Consider the following 20,474-nt stretch of genomic DNA (forward strand, 5'->3'; position numbering starts at 1 on the left):
CTGCTGGTAAAGGCCATGATCAAGAGCCGATGGTGCAGCATCACTCAGAGCCTTTTCACATGCGTCACCAGGACCTTTCATGACATTGGATCCCCTCTGGGTCACTCTTTCTACTGCTGGTAAAGGCCGGGCTCCAAGAGCTGATGGTGCAGAATCAGTCAGAGCCTTTTCACATGCGTCACCAGGACCTTTGATGACTTTGGATCCCCTCTGGGTCACTCTTTCTACTGCTGGTAAAGGCCCTGCTCCAAGAGCCGATGGTGCAGCATCAATCAGAGCCTTTTCACATGGGTCACCAGGACCTTTGATGACATTGGATCCCCTCTGGGTCACTCTTTCTACTGCTGATAAAGGCCATGCTCCAAGAGCCGATGGTGCAGTGCTACTCAGAGCCTTTTCACATGCGTCACCAGGACCTTTGATGACATCGGATCCCCTCTGGGTCACACTTTCCACTGCTGGTAAAGGCCATGCTCCAAGAGCCGATGGTGCAGCATCACTCAGAGCCTTTTCACATGCGTCACCAGGACCTTTGATGACATCGGATCCCCTCTGGGTCACACTTTCCACTGCTGGTAAAGGCCATGCTCCAAGAGCCGATGGTGCAGCATCACTCAGAGCCTTTTCACATGCGTCACCAGGACCTTTGATGACATCGGATCCCCTCTGGGTCACTCTTTCTACTGCTGGTAAAGGCCGGGCTCCAAGAGCTGATGGTGCAGCATCACTCAGAGCCTTTTCACATGCGTCACCAGGACCTTTGATGACATTGGATACCCTCTGGGTCACTCTTTCTACTGCTGGTAAAGGCCATGATCAAGAGCCGGTGGTGCAGCATCACTCAGAGCCTTTTCACATGCGTCACCAGGACCTTTGATGACATCGGATCCCCTTTGGGTCACTCTTTCTACTGCTGGTAAAGGCCATGCTCCAAGAGCCGATGGTGCAGCATCACTCAGAGCCTTTTCACATGGTGGACAAGGGCACACTCCTTAGCGTCTTGCTGTTATGTTATGTTATGTCACATGTATTTGCAAAGCGCATTATCACCCTCAAGGGTATCCTGGCGCTATCTTGAATCATCTAGGAGCGGTTTCGTTTATTTCTGATTAAACTCACAGGATTTATACAGGATGCTAATTTAGCATCATTGAGTCCTATTTTGCTTTCTACATTCTGCTTGGCTACACAAAGTACCTGATCCAAACGGAATTTGCTCAAAAGTCAGGAGTCGACTCACTGTGGGTTCTCTCCTACGGTTTGTATTGATTTCCAATTTATCGGGGCTTCAGTAAAATCTACACTAATACCTATGCACTTGTAAATACATCCGATCTTTAAATAGGGGCTCCTGCTGGCCTGCAGTTCTGTAACTAACCATTGTAGAGGTTTTGGAATACTTACAAAGTTACAAAGTTGGATATCTTCATCTTTGAATCCTCGTAATATGCCCGCGGTCGCACTTGCCCCTTCATGCACTGTAGGGTTGCAAAAAGTGTTCCAAATCGTGTCCATTGTAAACATGTAAAGAACCCCAGTCTGGTCCTACACCGCCATGCAATGCATTCAGGGCTAGATGTATGTAGGTTAGTTATAGCGATCACCAAATTGCGTTTGTTTGCGAATTGCCATTTGATCATCACTATTAACGATGTACAAAAGGAATATCCGCCCCATTAGTGATTCATAGTGAGTCACAAACACACCTACCTCATGAATATTAACGAGGTAGGTCACAGTTTGTGACCCACTCGGATTTGCTGCAGTCACAGGGATGATGGCTTGCTGGGGTCAGCAGACCTCCATGTCTGTGATTGCTTTTAAATAAAGCAATCATTTTTTAAAAAATTGCAGTCAGTTTTCCTTAAAGGAAAATGGGATGCATTTAAAAATAATGAATTCAAAGTTTCATTTTTATTTTTCAAGAGTAGGCAGCGGTCCTTAGAACGACTGCCTGCTCTTAAAAAATATTTTTTAATCATTCTCAAAGAGGGCAGGGTCCCAAGGAGACTCCTTCCTATTTGCATATTGGTTACCACCAACTTTGAGTTGGTGGTAAAATGCAAATGTTTTGCAACCGCATTTCATGCACAAAACATTTATACATCCCATTTTGATTCGGTATTTGGAAGGGATACCCTGAACAAGCCCTTTCCAAATACTGAATTGGTATGTATTTGCAATTCCAAATTGTGAATCAGTAACAAGTTACCGAATTGCAATTTGGGATTAATACATACCAATATGCAATTTTGCAGTTGGGAATATGACTCGTTGCTACGCGAGTCATTACAAGGACCGCGTTGCTACCACGCAATGCCATTACTACGCAAGTCATTACATCACCTTGCAGTAGATGGCGCACTGGCATTAGAAATATATAATTTACTATTCCAACTGCAGCCTATGCAACAGTAGGGAAGGTGTTGGAATAGTAAACTATTCTATTCCTAATGTTAGTGCCATCTACTGCAAGTCTATGTAATGACTTGTGTAGTAATGGCATTGCGTGCTAACGACCGCGTTGTGATAGCATCGCGGTGTAATCACCGCGATGTAAAGGTTCTTTCCCGCAGTTGGCAATGGCCCGATTCCATGTATCCGGCCGTTGGCAACTGCAAACATTCTTTGTACATCTAGCCCTTAGGGAGTGATGTGCAAAGATTGCATTCACAAAAAGAGATCACAATTGTGCTCTGAATTTTTGAGACTGTAATCAGACTTTGTGAACCCATAAATAAGTTGGTTTACAAAACACACATTTGGAGAACGACCTGCGTCATTCATATTCATTTGCCAGATCGCAATTTGTAACCTCTTGTAACTGGTTAAAATCAGCAGGAAGGTGGTGTGTAAGTGACAACAGGCCACCATCCCTGCATTTGCTATCTAAAACAACAAACGTTTTTAAAACAACATTATTTTCTTTTTAAAGCAGACCGAGTTCCTTAAAGGAACCATATCTGCTTTAAAAAGAAAAAGAGTTTTCTAAATTGGAAAACTTCGGTGAGAACAGGCAGCACTCCTCGGACCCACTCTGGTAGAAGTAGTCATACTTGGACTCAAAAAGAAAGGGCTTGAAAGGGGACCCCTTGCCCTGTGCGAATCAGTTATCACTCCAGCTTGGTAGTAGATAACCGATCAATCATTTGTGACCTCAATTACTTTCACAAAGTAGTGATACATACCTCATTAGTTCGCAATTTCTAAGGAAAGCCATTAAAAGGCCACTTCCAAATAGTGATAGGGTATAATTTATTTAAAGCAATACCAAAGGAGATGATGGACGGAGCGTTAGATCAGTTGACTGGGGGTGAGTGTTTGATTTGCTCTGACGCTCCGTCCATCGTCCCCTTTGGTATCGCTTTGTTCGCCCTAAGTTGGCAGGGTATGCCCAGACGTGGGTCCCTTGCTCACTTTGCCACTGGATTCAAGATAGCCTGGCTGATGAGGTTTATGAACCCGAAACCGGTCCCAGGATGCTTGTTTCCGGTCCAGGGAAGACATGGCTTGGCAGTTCGGGCTGGACTGTTCCCATGAGGCACAGGGTCAGACTGATTTGCATATGGCCATGTCTGAACTGGGGTGGTGGAGTGAGCTAAAGAATGATGATGGATTAAACCCAGATCAGTTGACTGGGGGTGAGTGTTTGATTTGCTCTTACACTCCGTCCATCATCCCCTTTGGTATCGCTTTGTTCCCCCTAAGTTGGCAGGGTATGCCCAGATGTTGGACCCTTGATCACTTTGCCACTGGATTCAAGATAGCCTGGCTGACAAGGGTTATGAACCCGAAACCGGTTCCAGTATGCTTGTTTCCGGTCCAGGGAAGACATGGCTTGGCAGTTTGGGCTGGACTGTTCCCATGAAGCACAGGGTCAGACTGATTTGCATATGGTCATGTCTGAACTGGGGTGGTGGAGTGAGCTAAAGAATGATGATGGATTAAACCCAGATCAGTTGACTGGGGGTGAGTGTTTGATTTGCTCTAACGCTCCGTCCATCATCCCCTTTGGTATCGCTTTGTTCGCTCTAAGTTGGCAGGGTATGCCCAGACGTGGGTTCCTTGCTCACTTTGCCACTGGATTCAAGATAGCCTGGCTGACGAGGGTTATGAACCCGAAACCGGTCGCAGGATGATTGTTTCCGGTCCAGGGAAGACATGGCTTGGCAGTTCGGGCTGGACTGTTCCCATGAGGCACAGGGTCAGACTGATTTGCATATGGCCGTGTCTGAACTGGGGTGGTGGAGTGAGCTAAAGAATGATGATGGATTAAACCCAGATCAGTTGACTGGGGGTGAGTGTTTGATTTGCTCTAACGTTCCGTCCATCATCCCCTTTGGTATAGCTTTGTTCGCCCTAAGTTGGCAGGGTATGCCCAGATGCGGGTCCCTTGCTCACTTTGCCACTGGATTCAAGATAGCCTGGCTGACGAGGGTTATGAACCCGAAACCGGTCCCAGGATCCTTCTTTCCGGTCCAGGGAAGACATGGCTTGGCAGTTCGGGCTAGACTGGTCTCATGAGGTACAGGGTCAGACTGATTTGCATATGGCCATGTCTGAACTGGGGTGGTGGAGTGAGCTAAAGAATGATGATGGATTAAACCCAGATCAGTTGACTGGGGGTGAGTGTTTGATTTGCTCTAACGCTCCGTCCATCATCCCCTTTGGTATCGCTTTATAATTTATTTAAACCCATTTGAGATTCAGAAGTAGATGAGGCGGACAGCGAAAGGGAGGGCACCATGGTTGAATGTTGCGGTACGCCAGCTGTGGATCCGAATCGTTCCGAAGAGAGGGGGCCTGTGAGAGCATGAGCTTTGTGTCCAAGGGATATGATGTAATCCATTTCAGTACGGTTCCTTGAACTCTTAAATCATGTAGTCTTGTTATGAGTGTAGGGTGGTTAATCGTGTCAAAGGCCGGTGAGAGACCAAGCAGAAGAGGCGCTACTCCATTCCAGCTGTTTTGATGTCATCCCACCTTGCAATCAGGGCTGCGTCAGAGCCATGATCGAGATGATGTGCAGTTTAATACCCCAGGAAGCAGATTACATTCAATGAATACCGAGCAAAATGTACTAACAGTTGGGATGCCGATTTTCTATTTGCAATTCTCTCTGAATTGCACTCAGGAAATCGGTATTCCTGATGCATGAAACTCTTTTGTGTTTCATGAGCAATTCCTAGCGCAAAGAGACCTACTTCATGCACATTAATGAGGTAGGTCACAGTTTGCAACCCATTGAGAATTGTCGCCATCGCCATCACGGGGATGGTGGCCCACTGAGGTCAGCAGATCACCATGTCTGTGATTGCTTTTTAATATAGCAATCTTTTTTTTAATGCAGCTCGTTTTTCTTGAAAGGAAAATTAAATGCATTTAAAAAGAAAAAATGGAACTCCGTAGTTTAATTTTTTAAGAGTAGGCAGTGGTTTGTAGGACCTCTGCGTGCTCCTAACAAATGTTTGTTTTCCATTCTCAAACAGGAAAGGGTCCTCTGGGGACCCCTTCAGAGTTGTGAATGGGTTACCACCTCCTTCTAGGAGTTGGTAAAATAAGAATGTTTTGTGACCGTAATTTGGTTGCAAAACATCCATACATCTCATTCAAATTCAGTATTTGGAACGGACGCCCTAAACATGCCCCAAATACTGAATCGCAAACTCAACTTGCAGTTCGGTGACGTGTTTCCCAATCACAATTTGTATTTTGTACATATGGAAAGCATTTTTTAGGATCTGAATTAGCCCGCTTTGACTTTTCTGACCCCAAAAACGCTTTGTGCATTTGACCCACCAATATTAGTTTGAATGCAGGGCCTTCGATCAGTTTACCTAGACAAAGCACATTTCCAACTTATAGTTATTTAGGTCAGCGGGATCCAGACCATGCGCTTTTAATAGTGGTTTAATATGAGGCAGTTTGAGTTCCCTTGTGAAAGCTCCACTCCATAAAGAACAATTGATTAGGGTTCTGTACAGGGTGACAGCAGAGCTTTGAGCTGGGCATGACTCCACAGGTCATACATATGTGCAGACGGCCTTTCAATGCAGAGGGACCAGCAGAGCTTTGAGCTGGGCGCGGCTCCGCAGGTGATACGTATGTGCAGGCGGCCTTTCAATGCAGAGGGACCAGCAGAGCTTTGAGCTGGGCGCGGCTCCGCAGGTGATACGTATGTGCAGGCGGCCTTTCAATGCAGAGGGACCAGCAGAGCTTTGAGCTGAGCGCGGCTCCGTAGGTGATACGTATGTGCAGGCGGCCTTTCAATGCAGAGGGACCAGCAGAGATTTGAGCTGGGCGCGGCTCCGCAGGTGATACTTATGTGCAGGCGGCCTTTCACTGCAGAGGGACCAGCAGAGCTTTGTGCTGGGCGTGGCTCCGCAGGTGATACGTATGTGCAGGCGGCCTTTCAATGCAGAGGGACCAGCAGAGCTTTGAGATGGGCGCAGCTCCGTAGGTGATACGTATGTGCAGGCGGCCTTTCAATGCAGAGGGACCAGCAGAGATTTGAGCTGGGCGCGGCTCCGCAGGTGATACGTATGTGCAGGCGGCCTTTCAATGCAGAGGGACCAGCAGAGCTTCGTGCTGGGCGCGGCTCCGCAGGTGATACGTATGTGCAGGCGGCCTTTCAATGCAGAGGGACCAGCAGAGCTTTGTGCTGGCGTGGCTCCGCAGGTGATACGTATGTGCAGGCGGCCTTTCAATGCAGAGGGACCAGCAGAGATTTGAGCTGGGCGCGGCTCCGCAGGTGATACTTATGTGCAGGCGGCCTTTCAATGCAGAGGGACCAGCAGAGCTTTGAGCTGGGTGCGGTTCCGCAGGTGATACGTATGTGCAGGCGGCCTTTCAATGCAGAGGGACCAGCAGAGCTTTGTGCTGGGCGCGGCTCCGCAGGTGATACGTATGTGCAGGCGGCCTTTCAATGCAGAGGGACCAGCAGAGCTTTGAGATGGGCGCGGCTCCGTAGGTGATACGTATGTGCAGGCGGCCTTTCAATGCAGAGGGACCAGCAGAGCTTTGAGCTGGGCGCGGCTCCGCAGGTGATACGTATGTGCAGGCGGCCTTTCAATGCAGAGGGACCAGCAGAGCTTTGAGCTGGGCGCGACTCCGTAGGTGATACGTATGTGCAGGGGGCCTTTCAATGCAGAGTGATCAGCAGAGCTTTGAGCTGGGCACGGCTCCATAGGTGATACGTATGTGTAGGCAGCCTTTCAATGCAGAGGGACCAGTAGAATCTTGAGTTGGTTGCGGCGCCATAGGTGATACGTATGTGCAGGCAGCCTTTCAATGCAGAGGGACCAGTAGAATCTTGAGTTGGGCGCGGCTCCATAGGTGATACGTATGTGCAGGCAGCCTTTCAATGCAGAGGGACCAGTAGAATCTTGAGTTGGGCGCGGCTCCAATGGTGATTCGCTTGAGCAGGCGGCCTTTCAATGCAGTGGAACCAGCAGAGCTCTGAGCTGGGTGTGGCTCCACTGGTGATTCGCTTGAGCAGGCGGCCTTTCACTGCAGTGGAACTAGGAGAGCTTTGCGCTGGGCGCAGCTCCACAAGTGATTCTCTTGAGCAGGTGGCGATTAGATGCAGAGGAACCCGGCAGAGTCTTGAATTGGGCACAGCTCCAATGGTGATTCGCTTGAGCAGGCGGCCTTTCAATGCAGGGGAACCAGCAGAACTTTGCGCTGGGCGCAGGTCCACTGGTGATTCGCTTGAGCAGGCGGCCTTTCAATGCAGAGGGTCCAGCAGAGCTTTGCGCTGGCTGTGGCTCCATCGGTGATTCTCTTGAGCAGGCGGCCTTTCAATGCAGATTAACCCGCGGAGTTTTGCGCTGGGCGCAGGTCCACTGGTGATTCGCTTGAGCAGGCGGCCTTTCACTGCAGTGGAACTAGGAGAGCTTTGCGCTGGGCGCAGCTCCACAAGTGATTCTCTTGAGCAGGTGGCGATTAGATGCAGAGGAACCTGCAGAGTCTTGAATTGGGCACTGCTCCAATGGTGATTCGCTTGAGCAGGCGGCCTTTCAATGCAGAGGAACCAGCAGAACTTTGCGCTGGGCGCAGGTCCACTGGTGATTCGCTTGAGCAGGCGGCCTTTCAATGCAGAGGGTCCAGCAGAGCTTTGCGCTGGCTGTGGCTCCATCGGTGATTCTCTTGAGCAGGCGGTCTTTCAATGCAGATTAACCCGCAGAGTTTTGCGCTGGGCGCAGGTCCACTGGTGATTCGCTTGAGCAGGCGGCCTTTCACTGCAGTGGAACTAGGAGAGCTTTGCGCTGGGCGCAGCTCCACTGGTGATTCTCTTGAGCAGGTGGCGTTTAGATGCAGAGGAACCCGCAGAGTCTTGAATTGGGAGCAGCTCCAATGGTAATGGTAATTTGCTTGTGCAGGCGGCCTTTCAATGCAGAGGAACCAGCAGAGCTTTGCGCTGGGCGCGGCTCCACAGGTGATACGTATGTGCAGGCGGCCTTTCAATGCAGAGGGACCAGTAGAATCTTGAGTTGAGCGCGGTTCCAATGGTGATTCGCTTGAGTAGGCGGCCTTTCAATGCAGTGGAACCAGCAGAGCTCTGAGCTGGGTGTGGCTCCACTGGTGATTCGCTTGAGCAGGCGGCCTTTCACTGCAGTGGAACTAGGAGAGCTTTGCGCTGGGCGCAGCTCCACAAGTGATTCTCTTGAGCAGGTGGCGATTAGATGCAGAGGAACCCGCAGAGTCTTGAATTGGGCACAGCTCCAATGATGATTCGCTTGAGCAGGCGGCCTTTCAATGCAGAGGAACCAGCAGAACTTGGCGCAGGGCGCAGGTCTACTGGTGATTCGCTTGAGCAGGCGGCCTTTCAATGCAGAGGGTCCAGCAGAGCTTTGCGCTGGCTGTGGCTCCATCGGTGATTCTCTTGAGCAGGCGGCCTTTCAATGCAGATTAACCCGCGGAGTTTTGCGCTGGGCCCAGGTCCACTGGTGATTCGCTTGAGCAGGCGGCCTTTCACTGCAGTGGAACTAGGAGAGCTCCGCTTCCGGGTCGGGAAAGGAAGATTGGTGAATGCGGAAATGCAGCTGATTCACCTGTAATGGTGTTGGCGTTGGTGACAGAGACGGATTCCGAAAATGGGGGTGAGCCGGCAGCTTCATCCCCGCTTTCCGTGTCAGGTGGGGGGTGTGAGGCTGCCACTGCTCGTGATGCTCCTGATGCTCCCAGTTTGGCTGCGGTTCTTGGCAGGTCAGGGGCAGAAGAAGGTATGACTGTCTCGGTTCTTTCCTCCTTCGGGAAGGGTGTCAATGGTGGGTGTTTTAGAGGCGGAGACCCAACGCAACATGATAGCTAGTATTGTTTCGGATGGCCCGCTGAATTTCACACACGCTCATGAGAATGAGAATATAGAGAGCGTAGAGAGCGGTGCTGAGCTAGATACCGAGCTAGATCCCAGCGATTTTTTTTCCCTGTCGGACGGGGCAGGGCAGTCAGATGAAACCGCCTCATGCACCACTGACGAAAGCGGGTCTGAGGAAGGGGACAGAGATACTGGGGTTAACTCAAAAACGATTTTGAAAAAGAAAAAAACTCACTCAGGTTTGAAGGATCTAGCATGGGATTACTCACCTACTAGCCAACTAATCGCCCCTTGCCCTGCTCCCACTTCTCAACAACAATCCGACTCCACAATCCATATAGACCCTGCACCTTCGGCCCTCGATACCATCCTACAAGCTATTGCCGCACATCGGGAAGAAACATCTCAGGACTGGCGTAAGGCACAGACTGCTTTGCGCAAAGTCCAGGGAGTAGTGCGCAGACTAACAAAGACATGTAGCTCTTTTGGTGAGCGCTTGACTGAGATTGAGTCAAGGATTGTTTCTAATGAGACCGAGACTGCAGCAGTCGCAGCTAGGGTGAGTTCTCACGAAGCAGAATTGACAGATGTCAAATGGAAATTGGAAGAATTCGAAAATTACCAGCGAAGGAATAACCTAAGACTGCTGGGGGTTCCCGAGGGGGCCGAAAGCGGGAATGCTCGCTCTTTTGTAATAGATCTGTTTCGTGATACTATGCCCGAGCTTGCTAGCTGGGATTGTGCCAAAGAAATTCAACGGGCTCACCGTATGCCATTTACCTTGAGACAACCGCAGAAACCTGGGACTTACCCTCGTGCGATCCTTATCTTTTTTGGCAATTTCCTGCTTCGTCAGGCTGTTTTTGAAAAGGCCAGGCCGGAGTCTAGGCGAACGAGGAATGAAATTTCGTTCTTCGTTTGCCCAGATTTTTGCCACTCGACTGTTGAAAGGCGCTGGAGGCTGCGCCAGTTAATTAAACCTTTTCAGGATAAAAAAGCTCAAGCCTACCTTAATAATCCCGCACGGCTAAAGGTGATCTGGGGAGGAGAAGTTAAGTTCTTTACCTCAGAAATAAAAGAAAAGGAGTATTTAGAAGAGTTGAAGTAGATACAATAGGGAAAGGGAGGTAGGGGAAAAAATAAAAAGAATAAAAGAACAGAAAGGAATAGAATGGAATAGAAAACGGAATTCTTTATTTAAAAAAGGGGAGAGGAAAGAAAAAGAAAAAAAAAGGGAGAGTAGGGAAGGGGAGTGGAAAGAGGGAAGGAGTGAAGGAGAGAGGGAAGGAGAAGGAAGGAGGGAAGGGAGGGGAAAGAGAAGGGGGAGAGGGGAAGGGGGGGAAGAAGGAAAAGAAAAAAAAGAAAAAAGAGAAAAGGGGGAAAAAAGAGAAGGAAAAAAAAGGGAAAAGAAAGGGGGGGAAAAAAAGGGAAAAGAAAGGGAAAGGACATGGAGGGAAATATAATCATAATTATAAAACTAGGATCCAACCGTTAGAGAGTAGCTTGCGCTTGCGTTTGTTTTCTGGTTTTTTTTTTTGTTTTTTTTTTGTTTTGCTCTTTTTCTTTTTGATGAGACGGTTTACTCTTCCGCTGATGTTATTGTTATTGCTTTAATAATACAAGGGATTAATTGAACTTTGCACAGTGAATGTGAAACTTAATCGGCACACGCTCTGGTTGTACCGAGCACGACCATCACAACAGACCTTGGTGTCTGTATGCCTCACTCTGGGTGTTGGGTGGGAGGGGGGGCCTGTCATGTACAGGAAGGGTGTGTGGGAGGGTGTGGGTGGGAAAATGGGGAAAAAAAGCAATTCCAATAAATAATTCGAAAACAGTGGCAAAGAAAATAACTATGAGGATGGTTTTGGTTCATTTTATGATGAGCAATGTAAGACTTACATATAGGCTCTTTTACTCATTTGGTATATCCAAGATGATAAGCTCTGGGAGATTAATTAATATCTCAAAATGGGTAGACTAACAATTTGTTCTTGGAATGTGGCGGGACTGAACGACAGAAATAAAAGAAATCGACTAGGACAAATAATTAAGCAAGAATCTTTCGACATAGTTTGTTTACAGGAGACGCATCTACCCTGGGAAAAAAAAGATCTGCTTAATTTTGGAGGATATGATATCGCTGTTAGTACAACACAAACATCTAACACTCGGGGTGTAACTATACTAGTAAAATCATCTATTCAAATAACATCGCGCAAAAAAGGTGATGCCCTTGGGAGATGGGCAATTATAGAACTAACCTCCGGCGTAACTATCTGTTCAGTTTATGGCTCGAACCTAGATGACCCTCAAATATTTAAAGATCTTGAATCAGAACTTGTGTTCTGGCCTAAATCGATGTTTTTTTGTGGAGATTTTAATATATCTATGAGATTACCAGATAAAAGCTTAAACTGTTTAGGGTATGTGGGAAGAAAACCGAAAGTATATAAAGCAATTTGTCAACTTATGGATATCCATTGCTTAGTGGACATATGGGTTAAAAAAAAACATTCAGATCCTGGGTATACCTATTTCTCGCACCCCCACAGCAAATACGTAAGAATAGATTATATACTAACAACAACGGACCTGGCTGATCATGCTGAGATCACTAGACTTCCGAAACTACTATCCGACCACAATCCCTTGATTCTGTCGCTTCAATTAGATAATTTCACTAGACCTCGCACTACCTGGACATTCGATAGGAAATTATTATCTAATCAGGACTACATTATATATATTAAAAACTGGACACAACAATTTTTTGATATGAATCGCTATAGCGCACCGAGGGGAACGGTATGGGACTGTTTTAAAGCTGCCCTCAGAGGCGAAATGATTAGTTATGTGGCAAGGCATCGGAAAAAACAAAATAGTGAACAGCAAGTACTGATGCAGGAACTTATAACAGCTGAAGAGAAACATACGTCGTTAATATAAAATGGTGGGGAGGCCGGGCCCAGTATGTGTCGTATACTTGTTCTCAAAACAGAACTAAACAGCTGGCTGAATCAGAAAGCTGCAGAGACGTTTCAAGCACATCGAGCTAAGCTATATGAGAATGGAGATAGAGTGGGGAAGCAATTGGCGATGCGTACTAGACAGAAATCCACATATAACACTATAACTACAATTAAAGCTAACAGCCAGGAATATACGAACTCTGAGGATATCGTTGAAATTTTCCAACAGTATTACCAAAAGCTATATCAAAACGATATCCCAGAGGGTTCAGATGTTTTGGATAAATCTGATAACTCAGATGAAATAGAAACTTTTATTAGGGAATTTATGAGAGATACGGAAGGATTCAAAATAATTGATAATGACACTAGGGAGGATCTGGATAGAGAAATTGACATTGCAGAGCTTCAATTAGCTCTATCAGGCTTAGCTTCAGGGAAAGCAGCTGGTCCCGACAAGATCCCCCTCGACCTTTATAAAGTTTTAGGTACTCAAATTTTACCATATTTAGTTGACCTGTTTATCGGTATACAATCAAGCGGGAACCCCCCTGAATCCTGGAGAGATACTAACATAATCGTCTTCCCAAAGAAAGGCAAGCCAGCAGATTTACCTACATCGTACAGGCCGATCTCCCTGATTAATTCGGACTCTAAATTATATGCAAAAATTATGGCTAATCGACTCGGGAGGGTTATTGAACATCTGGAATCCCCGTGGCAACATGGATTTGTCCCGGGCAAAGGTACAACAGATCATACCCGCAGGGCTATTACCTTGTTTGATGTTATGTCAAAAACGGGGGACCCGATGTCAATGATCCTCCTCGATGCTGAAAAAGCGTTTGATCGTGTGTCTTGGAGATTTCTGTGGGGAGTTTTAGAAAAATGTAATCTTGGGCCGGGACTTATTAATTCCATTAAGGCCATGTATCAACAACCCAGGGCCAAGTTACAAATGATGGGATGTGAATCGAGACCTATTAATATCTCAAGAGGTACCAGACAGGGGTGTCCTTGCTCCCCGATATTGTTTGCGCTATATATAAACCCCCTGATCATTAGACTATTATACAGCCAGAAAATAAAGCCAGTTATCGTTGGGGAATACGAGACTAAAATTCTTGCATACGCCGATGATGTGGCAGTTTTAACATCAGACCCCGCTGAGGCTATAGTCGAAATTGAAAGAATTACACGTCAATTTGGACAATATTCGGGATATTCTCTAAATAGAGACAAGACGGTTATTCTCTGTACGGAAAATATTATATTTACTGACCCCCGGACTGCAATAAATGCGACCTATCTAGGAGTGTGCATCACTGCAAAAATAGAAAACATTAACAACCTGAATTATGATCCTCTAATTAAGAGTATTACTAAAGACCTTCTAAGGGTAAATAACTTACATCTATCCATTATTGGTAGATGTAACTATTTAAAAATGAATACTCTCCCTAAAATACTGTATTTATTTCGGGCTATTCCCCTGTTTTTAGAGGAAAAAATCATGAAAGTGCTTGAGTCCCAAATGTCTAGTTTTATGTGGCAGTGTGGGAAAATCAGGAGGTCAATGAAATATTTATCTCTTCCTCAAAATAGAGGAGGGCTGGCTGCTCCGAATCTGAGGCTATACCATTGGGCAGCCCTTCTTCAACAAATGGCGCCCCTCCTGGTGATGAATGTAGATAATCAAGATACTGTGATTCCCTCTATCTATGAAATGGCATTGGGGAAAGAAGCTCATGGACTTCTTTTAAGACAAACCGAAGTAAGATATTATAAGAAAAACAAGCTGAGGATCATTATTAGTGCATGGAAGGTTTGGAAGCAGGCCGCTAAGCTGATGGAAATCCCGAAACTTAATAGATACACACCTCTTTGGCAATCCTCGATACTACCATCACATGTTAATGATGTAACTGCTAAAAAATGGGATAGAGCAGGGATACATACAGTTGGTGACTTCTTGGAGGCTGGGACAGGCCATAGATTTTTAAATTTACAAAGCACTTTTGGAATTTCGAATAATGATTACTTTAAGTTTATCCAAATTAACTCTATTTTAGGGTCCAATACGATTTCGATTGAAACTGTACCATTTATGGATGTCATTGTTAGAGATTCTATTTGTATAGGAACTATATATAATGCTCTCCAGGAGAAGCTTCCAAGCGATCTAGATAGTGTTGAAGCCTCATGGGTCGAAAAACTACGTAACCCCGATATCGATATTGACATGAGCCTGGTTTTAATATCTCAACTATTCTTATCCTCAAATCTGAAGGCACAATTATACAAGACAATTTTTAATCTGTATTATACCCCTGCCAAGCTGTTTTTATGGGGAAAAAGAACAGACGACTCCTGCCCAAGATGCGGATTAGGACCGGCTACTCTCCCTCACATGTTTTCGGACTGCCTTGCACTGATACCAATTAAAAATATGGTGTTAAGATTCTGTGAGGAGGTATTTGGACATAAGATGGTGTTTTCTAGCACACTTTATATTCTCGGATATGATAATACCCTAGGTTTTAGTCGTGAAGAAGAGGCATGTCTTTTTATAGGGACGGCTGTTTTTAGAATCATACTAGCAGTACAATGGAAAGATCCGCATCCGCCCAGCTTTCAGATGTGGTTAGCCAGATTTTTGCGGGTGTATAATCAAGAGAAAGCCATATTTGCTACTAGAGCATTGCGGTCTAGAATTTTGGGGGGGAAAATCTGGGCACCGATTACAGCTTGGGCGAATGGAGTTCGGCAATATTAAGTAGTCTATGAATTTTTCCCAGCTCGAACTGTTCCCTCCATACTGCTTTGTATTCTTCCGCTATGTATTTTTATTGTCATCATAGAGTGTGTATTAATGTGTTTACATTGCTGCTATATTTATTGTACGATCGACTTGCTCATCTGTATTTATTGGAATTGCTAATAAAAATATATATAAAAAAAAAAGGAACTAGGAGAGCTTTGCGCTGGGCGCAGCTCCACTGGTGATTCTCTTGAGCAGGCGGCCTTTCAATGCAGAGGAACCAGCAGAGCTTTGCGCTGGGCGCAGCTCCACTGGTGATTCTCTTGAGCAGGTGGCGTTTAGATGCAGAGGAACCCGCAGAGTCTTGAATTGGGCACAGCTCCAATGGTAATTTGCTTGTGCAGGCGGCCTTTCAATGCAGAGGAACCTGCAGGGCTTTGCGCTGGGCGCGGCTCCAATGGTGATTCGCTTGAGCAGGCGGCCTTTCAATGTAGAGGGACCCGCAGAGTCTTGATTTGGGCGCGGCTCCGCAGGTGATACGTATGTGCAGGCGGCCTTTCAATGCAGAGGGACCAGTAGATTCTTGCGCTGGGCGCAGCTCCACTGGTGATTCTCTTGAGCAGGCGGCGTTTAGATACAGAGGATCCCGCAGAGTCTTGAATTGGGCGCAGCTCTAATGGTGATTCTCTTGAGCAGGCGGCCTTTCAGAACCAGCAGAACTTTGCGCTGGGCGCAGCTCCACTGGTGATTCGCTTGAGCAGGCGGCCTTTCAATGCAGAGGGAACAGCAGAGCTTTGAGCTGGCTGTGGCTCCACTGGTATATTATATATTTAGAAAAACAAGGGAACCCAAAAAAGGTAATCAAGGACCTTGGGTAATAGTATTTTAAAGAAACATTGGTCCTTAGAACAGTAAGGGTATTGGAGGGATAAATATAGTCCAGAATCGATACTATATTGGGGGAAAGTCCAGCCGGACAAACCCTTTTTAAATCTTCAATGCAATATTCACAAATAAAAGAACATACTTTTTGTGGGACACAGTCCTGTATCCACCAGGGAGAACTAACAACACATACAAATCAATTACATACAAATAAACAGAGAGGCATTTCAGGCAAGAAGGACAGAGCTTATGTACATTATCCAGTGTTGGAAGCTTTTGTAAAACAACAGATACACTCTTTTAACACAATGGAGTAATGTGCACGTTGTTTGCTTAGGTCGATGACGTTTCGATCCTGTTGTGAAATACTAGGATCATCTTCAGGACAAATTATATTTCTGGCCTGAGCATAAGAAATTGCCAATTGAATCCGGTGTGGACTTGTGGTCTTGGAGGAAGGATTACGGGGAGAATGAGATGAAGAAAATTGTATTTAAGCTCGAGGGAGGCTTAATAAGACCTGTACAATGGACAGGACGATGATTGAGGTCCGAGGGGAGAATAACCACCGGATGAAGGCAGGGTGGCAATGCACTCGATGCTGCCTGGGTCCTTCCGAATAGGGAATCTGAGTGACCCACTGGTGGTTCACTTGAGCAGGCGGCCTTTCAATGCAGAGGAACCTGCAGAGCTTTGCGCTGAGCACAGGTCCAATGGTGATTCGCTTGAGCAGGCGGCCTTTCAATGCAGAAGGACCCGCAGAGTCTTGAGTTAGGCACGGCTCCGTAGGTGATACGTATGTGGAGGCGGCCTTTCAATGCAGAGGGACCAGCAGAGTCTTGAGTTGGGCGCGGCTCCAATGGTGATTCGCTTGAGCAGGCGGCCTTTCAATGCAGAGGGACCTGCAGAGTCTTGAGTTGGGCGCGGCTCCACAGGTGATACGTATGTGCAGGCGGCCTTTCAATGCAGAAGGACCAGTAGATTCTTGAGTTGGGCACAGCTCCACTGATGATTCTCTTGAGCAGGCGGCGTTTAGATGCAGAGGATCCCGCAGAGTCTTGAATTGGGCGCAGCTCCAATGGTGATTCTCTTGAGCAGGCGGCCTTTCAATGCAGAGGGAACAGCAGAGCTTTGAGCTGGCTGTGGCTCCACTGGTGGTTAACTTGAGCAGGCGGCCTTTCAATGCAGAGGAACCTGCAGAGCTTTGCGCTGGGTGCAGCTACAATGGTGATTCTCTTGAGCAGGCGGCCTTTCAATGCAGAGGGACCCACAGAGTCTTGAGTTGGGCGCGGCTCCACAGGTGATACGTATGTGCAGGCGGCCTTTCAATGCAGAGGGACCAGTAGATTCTTGAGGTGGGCGCGGCTCCGCAGGTGATACGTATGTGCAGGCGGCCTTTCAATGCAGAGGGACCCGCAGAGTCTTGAGTTGGGCACGGCTCCGTAGGTGATACGTATGTGCAGGCGGCCTTTCAATGCAGAGGGACCAGCAGAGCTTTGAGCTAGGCGCGGCTCCGCAGGTGATACGTATGTGCAGGCGGCCTTTCAATGCAGAGGGACCAGCAGAGTCTTGAGTTGGGCGTGGCTCCAATGGTGATTCGCTTGAGCAGGCGGCCTTTCAAAGCAGAGGGAGCAGCAGAACTATGAAGAGTTGATAAGGATGTCCCCTGTTGGACAGTACAATGTATGAATTCACCACCATTGGGTGAATTCATGGGGGTCTCTGAAGTCATCACCCAAGTGTGGCTCTCGAGAGGGAGGAAAGGGCACTGCTTAATTTGAGCCAGTTGTTTCCAGTGCTAAGCACAGGCACTTAATTCTAAACACCGGCACATAATAAAACCTGCCACATGATGGCACTGTTTATCTAATAGATAAGAGTTGGTTATTAATTCAATATACATTAAAAATGACTAATACCTGCTGCCCAAGTCATTCCTATAACTCGGGGAGCCTGGAATAGTCTGAAGTCATACTCGTAGGAGTGTGATGGTGAGTAGTTGTGTTGGCACTGTCATTGGCATTGCTGGGAGGCGCAATGAGTGGTGCAAGCTACAGTGGCCTCGTGATGAGAGTCCTGGCACTTATGGTTTTACAAATTAACCACGGAGGGGGGGCGGCGCAGACCATTGCACTACTTCATAAGTGGCGTGCAATGAGTGTGCCCCCAGTGACCAGACAGTCCCTGTGCACGTGTCAGTAAAATGGTGAGATCACAGGGGCAAAGGAGTTCTCGGACTTACAAGTGGCCACGCCCCTATGCAAGTGAGGCGCACCTGCACAATCCATCTAATAAAGTGAAATTCAGAAGCATCTGTGGCCCCTTCTGTAATACCAGCATAAACCAAGAGCACAACAAATGGATGCAAACACCCCATGTGCCGCCGGGGCGCTTCTGTAGTGACTCCTAGTCTATCGACGTAGGATCACCTCAGTGAGACAGGTTAGCCTATTCCATTTTGTCGATTCGCACTCATTAATTCTATTCCAGACACTAGAATATGTCCTATTAATTTACCACTGACGTCTTCAGACTTCTCCGCGCTTGATTTCTAGGACACCCACAGGCTGGAGTCATTCATTCTAAAACAGACTGTAGCCCCCCTTCTATAATCCGCAGATTACATGATATTATATTATCTAAGAGAAAAAATTCCACAAAATGTACCATGTTTCCCACTAATAATTAATGTTAATCAATGTTCCTTATAAATATAAAGAGGGCATCTGTTTTTTTTATATTATCCTGGTTGAACTTGCCCCTAGGACTCACACTGGGTAAAACATCCAGCCAAAGAATTTAAAAAAAACTGTTACAAAGCGTGTTGTCAAGCGGTTTATTTAAAGTATAATGTGAGTGTGCAGAATATGTCCCTCTGTGGAATCATGGGCTCCTGTTGAGGCCACATCTGATAAACGAGACATTTAAATGCACAATTATCGTGATATACCTGCATGAATGTTGTACTTTTATCTTTGAATCTGGTTTTACTCTCTCTTTGTACTTCCTATCTCTGCCTTTTAGGCGATCTCTTCGCTAAACCAGCAGTTTAAGTGACATAGAATAAACATCATTGGAGGCCAGAGCTGAAGGCTGTACAGGTGCAGTGTTTGTGCAGACCAGGAGTGGGGCGCCATGGGGGTGAGAGGGGGGCTGTCCCCTAAGAGGAAGCAAGACTAGAATGACTCAGGCTCATCCTCTGGGGCAGATCTACAAGAAAGTGTCGCAGCACGGCACCACAAGCCCTTTGGCTGCGCCACGCTGCAGCACTTTCAGAGCAAGGAAATGCAACATGTTTACAATGATATGTCGCATTCCTGTGCTCGCGCCTGCGCTGGCCCACAAACAGCTGCCATGCGCCGGCGCAGGCACACTTGCACATGGTGTAAGGATGCCTGCGTCATGGGGAGATTGTTTTTGTGCAGGAAGGGGCACCTTCCTGTACAAAATCAATCACTACAGGCATTTTCCTCTTTCAATGTGTGCTGTAGAATCCGGCACGCGTTGAAAGAAGAAAAAACAAGGAGAAATGAAAACATTTCTCCTGGTTGCGCCTCACTAACATACTGACGCATTTCCAGGTTTAGGATTCCTCGTAAATCTGGAAATGTGTCTGGTTCCATGGGTGTTGCGTGGAAACACCCACAGCAACACCCATGGAACGCCCCTTTCACACAAAGTGCTGTGTGAAAAGGGGCCATATTTACAAGGACAGGAAAAGACACGCAGGGTGGCTTTTCCTGTCCTTGTAAATATGGGACAGAAAAATGCGCTGCCGGTTCGTCACAAACAGTGCCATACTGGCAGAGTAAGGGGCTTGTAAATCTCCCCCTGTGTGTGCAAGCCCCCGCCAACGTTTAAACCCCTGCAGGGCTGACTCTGTGGTTCAGCTATTTAGGGGCCGATTCCAATCCTGGAAAAAGGCTGTACAAATCGTTGTATGGAGCGTTTTTCCCGTACAACTCATACCCGGTAAACTTTTCTTACAACCTAGGAAGTACGATTCGTACAGAAAGCCTCTGTCCATATAAATCGTACAAAAGACCATACAGCTAAAATAACCCAACGATTCTGATCCAGAACAGCTTGCACGCGACGTCTGTATGTATTTAAGCAGCGGTTTCCAGCCCAGCAAGTACGATTCATCCCTACGGCACTCCGTACGGCTCTTTTATTACAGGAGCCAAAAACAGCTGTAGAAGCAGAGTCCCCAGGGGTACGAGTCGTACAGGAATACATCCCCGTGCGTTGTGTATGTCCGGTGCGTACCCCAACATCGCGTATGTACTGTGCGTACCCCAACATCGCGTATGTACTGTGGTTACCCCAACATCGCGTACCCCAACATCGCATACCCCAACATCGCGTATGTACGCACCGTACATACGCAACGCATGAGGGTGTATGCCTGTACGACTCGTACCCCTGTACAACTCGCACCCCGGGAACAACTTTTCCCGGGATACGAGTTGTACAAAGTTCGCTTCGTAGCGGGTAATGGCCTTTCCCGTGTACAGTACGTTTTCCGTACAAATCG

General features: G+C 47.0%; 1 protein-coding gene across 1 annotated transcript in view; it reads left to right on the forward strand.

The window, feature by feature from the left end:
• The window catches only part of LOC146863455 (dedicator of cytokinesis protein 2-like), a 2,657,619-nt gene that overhangs the window by 26,923 nt on the left and 2,610,222 nt on the right, over positions 1–20,474 (forward strand). The gene's annotated exons all lie outside the window — the stretch shown is intronic.

Source organism: Triturus cristatus, chromosome 2_2, assembly GCF_964204655.1.
Source record: "Triturus cristatus chromosome 2_2, aTriCri1.1, whole genome shotgun sequence".
NCBI classification, from domain to species: domain Eukaryota; kingdom Metazoa; phylum Chordata; class Amphibia; order Caudata; family Salamandridae; genus Triturus; species Triturus cristatus.